This window comes from Ovis aries, chromosome 14, assembly GCF_016772045.2.
Source record: "Ovis aries strain OAR_USU_Benz2616 breed Rambouillet chromosome 14, ARS-UI_Ramb_v3.0, whole genome shotgun sequence".
Classification (NCBI taxonomy): Eukaryota; Metazoa; Chordata; class Mammalia; order Artiodactyla; family Bovidae; genus Ovis; species Ovis aries.
In genome coordinates this window covers 11,037,710-11,041,592 of record NC_056067.1, presented here as the reverse complement: position 1 = coordinate 11,041,592, position 3,883 = coordinate 11,037,710, and the positions used below count along the sequence as shown (strand labels likewise).

At 56.3% G+C, this 3,883-nt stretch overlaps 1 protein-coding gene across 7 annotated transcripts in view; it reads right to left on the bottom strand.

Annotated features, from left to right (window-relative positions):
- The window catches only part of GSE1 (Gse1 coiled-coil protein), a 393,370-nt gene that overhangs the window by 151,511 nt on the left and 237,976 nt on the right, over positions 1–3,883 (bottom strand). The gene's annotated exons all lie outside the window — the stretch shown is intronic.

Below are 3,883 nucleotides of genomic sequence, written 5' to 3'. Positions count from 1 at the left end.
GCTGGGGGACCAGGCGGCCAGAGGGAGGGGAAGAGACGCCTGCCCTGAGGCCCCCCCGCCCCCGCGAGCGCGGGCAGGCCCAGGCAGGAGCTGACGGCCCTGCACTATCCGGCAGACTTGGCCGGCATTAATTTGACCATATATACACACGCTAATCAGCTGTAACCGTGGCACCCAGCTCAATTCAAATTGATTTACTGAGCCTGGAAATGGATACAAATGTGATTAAAGGCTTTTTATTTTACATAGGTTCTCTATAAAATGATTTAAATCAATTGCCCGGCAGGCCCCACGCTATTACTGCACTGAGCCTCCTCTTATATTGATGGATATGGTGCTCCGAGCTACAGCTGGGGTGTCAGCAACGCTGCTGCCCGGCCCTGGGATTGAGGTCGGGCACCCCAGCCCCTGATGGTGTGTGGCCATCTCCACTCAGGGTGCCCCTCTGTGACCAACGGGGCTGGGCTGGCACCTTCAAGAGGGTGGTGAGTGCTGGAGGGCGACGGGGGCAGGCCTGGGAGTGGGCTGGCATTGCCATGGCAACAGCCTTGAGAGCCATCTCCTAGCCCACTTGCCTCTTGTCAGTGACTCCTGCCTCTGGACATCTCAGGGGGCTGTACCTGAGCCTGGAAGGTCAAGTTCATAATCTGGGCCTCCAAGGACACTGCTGGGATGGACACTCTGCAGACACCACCTGCCCCACCCTGTGGCCCCTTTTCAGATGAAGAAACAGGTCAACGGGTGCAAATCAGTGAGCAGATTCTCGGACAGATGGGTCTCCTGAGTTTCAGATAACCCCCTTCTTCCATTAGAGGCTCCCCACCCCAGGTGGTGCAGTGGTAAAGAACCTGCCTGCCATGCAAGAGATGCGGGTTTGATCCCTGGGTCAGGAAGATCCCCAGGAGAAGGAAATAGCCAACTGCTCCAGTATTCTTGCCTGGAGAACCCCATGGACAGAGGAGCCTGGTGGGCTACGGTCCACAGGGTCTCAAGGAGTCGGACTGAGCACGCACCCTGAGTGAATGAGGACTGGCAGCCGTGATGGTCTCCTCCAGCTGAGATGGATGATACAAGGTGTTTCTGGAAGCCCCAGCCTGTGGGAGGTGCTCACGCGGAGCCAGTGGCACAGCTGGCCGCCCAGCAGGCCAAAGCCAGGAGCGCGCCCCACACCCTCTGTGTGCTGCCTGGGCCACAGACGGGGCCTCAAACAACAGAAATGCATTCTTTCACGTTCTGGAGGCCAGAGGTGTGAAACTGAGGGTTTGGGCAGGGCCTTGGGAGCCTCCCTCCTGCCTCTTCCAGCTCCTGGTGGCTCCGGGCACCATTGGCTTCTGGCTGTACCAATCAATCTTCTCCTGTCACACACAGCCTTCTCCTGGCAGTGAAAGCGTCGAGTCCTAACAACGGCCCACCAGAGAGCTCCCAGAGTTCTTTTCTAAAGGGGGCCCTTGGCTGGTCAGTAACTGAACGAGGGAGGCCAGGCTCGCGGCAGGGCAATGGACCCACGTGCCTGGGTCTGTGGGCTGCACCTGCTCCCGCAGAGGGGATGCATCAGCCGCCTCTCTTCCCCGGGGGCTTCTGCAGCCTGTTCTGAGCACCTGCGGAGGCCAGACGGGTTCCCAAGCCACAAGCCACCTGGCTCCCTGGCAGGCTTCTTTGGCGGCTGGGATGAGCCCACAGCACCTACCGAGAAGTGAGAGCAGTGTGGGGAACACCTCAAGCACCTTCCTGCAGGGTCATCATTCAGAACAATCCGTCAGGCCTGCTCCAAAGCTCATCAAGACAGAGAGTGGGGTAGCTGGGGACAGGAAGGTGGCTTCACTTTCCCTCCAGAGCTCTGCTGTCCAGTATAGCACCCCCTAGCCACAGGCAGTGACTGGAATTCAAACTCAAGCTGATTTACATCAAATAAAATTTGAAATTCCATTCTTCGGTCTCAAGAAGCACGCATAGCTAGGACAGGACACCACAGATGCAGAACATTTTCCATCATCAGAAGTTCTACTGGAAAGCTGTACAACAGCCATATCTCCATGTGGCATTTTGCACCATTGCAAAAGGAATCAATACCAAAAAACAGGTAAGAATGAAAAAAATGAAAGCATACAGAACTGCTGATTTCTCGTCACACCAAATCCAGCCCCTGGGAGGCTTTTGGAGTAAGCATTCTTACCTTTCCTCCCATCACTGACCAAACACGACACATTTTCCAGGCCCAACCCCTGCCTCAGCTCCAAGAGATCACTCACCTCTCCCCAACCTTCCCTCATTCTTGCCCTTGCCTACTGATCTGCTCAAATTTTTCCTCAAGACCCTCCTCCACAGTTATGTTTTCAGCCTCAAGAACTCCTAGGCATCCTTCAAAACCCCAGTTCAAATTCATGGCTTCTAGAAAGCCTGCTCTCAGAGCATCCTATACTTTGCTCTGTTGTGGTATCTCCCACCCTGAACTTGAGTCATTTGTACATCTGTCCTCTCCTTGGCTGTGAGCATTCTGCAACCAAACTCATTAGCTTAACACTACGTTGTGAGAATTGGAATAACTCAGAAAGTTCTCTCTCAACTGGACCCTGAGTTACCTAGAGGTTATCGCTGCCTAGAGCCCTGCATCTGGGGCACGGATGGGTGAATGAGTCACACAGAACAGGGGTCAGGTCCCACACCCTCCCTCCAGACGCTGAGCATAAGTGTAAGCACACAGTAGGAGTTTAATAATTGGAGGGGAGCGGAGAAGCTGAATGGAGTAAAGACTGCCAGAGAATGAGGCTACTGGTGTGGGAACAGCAGCCAGAAGGACCAATGGGACAGTGAGGTGGGCGGGACCTGGCCCTCCAGGAGGACAAACTTGGCCGGGAAGGCTCCAGCTGTTTACCCTTTGCCTCCATCCTCACTCAGATGGGGGGGGGCCACCTGCGAGGGTGCTGTGAGGCTGGGCACTGGCTCTCTGGATGATCAGAGTCCATTCTCCCAGGCTCACCTTTCCTCTCCTGCTGGAAGCCTCTGGGGCTGGGCAGAGGGGCTGCCTCTGCTTCCTGACCCCACTGCCAATGCCGCTGTCCTGCAGAGGGCCAAGGGGAGTGACGAGGAGACGCAGAGGGTATCGGTGACAGGTCCCTGCGGCCTCAACAGCCCTTTAGAGGCCAGGAACCCTGGCCTCAGGGACCGGACACCCTGGTCTCAGGGACCAGGTTGGTTGAGAGTCAGAGGACAAGTTGACTGTCCAAGGTCAGGCAGGTTCCCTGCCTCCTTGGGGCTACCCGGACGACCCCCTGCCAGAGTGCGCACAGCCCTCACTTCCTAAAGGGAGATCGTCTCTGCTCACAACACCTCTGCCATCACGTCCATGCTCCACCAGCTACAAATCCGAGGCTCCCACGACCCTTGCTTGGTGGTCCATCGTTTGCCAGAAGGGCTCACAGAGCTCAAGGAGATGCTTTACTTTTCTAGGTATCACAAAGGATGCCATTCAGGACAGTAGATGGAAGAGAGACCTCAGGTGAGGCCTGGGGGTGCGCATGGAGCGGCCACGTCACCTCCTGCACAGGACATGTCCACCAACCTGGAGGCTCTTGAACTCTGTAGTCCAGGGATATTTACGAAGACTTCGTCACAGAGCCACGACCAACTAGTTCTCACTCTCCGGAGGGTGAGGGTGGGGGGCTTTGCTGGGGACCATCCCCACCCTGAGGCCACCCAGAGTCACCTCCTTAGAGCAAAGGATGCTCCTCTCACTCAGGAAATTCCAAGGAGTCAGGAACCAGGGCAGACCTTGAGGATACATCCGATTACATCACCTCCCTTGTCTCCCAGGGGCACGGCCCTGCCCCCTGAGTGCCTGGCCCCCACTTCTGCTCTGTTCAAGGCTGCACAGGGATCCCCAAGT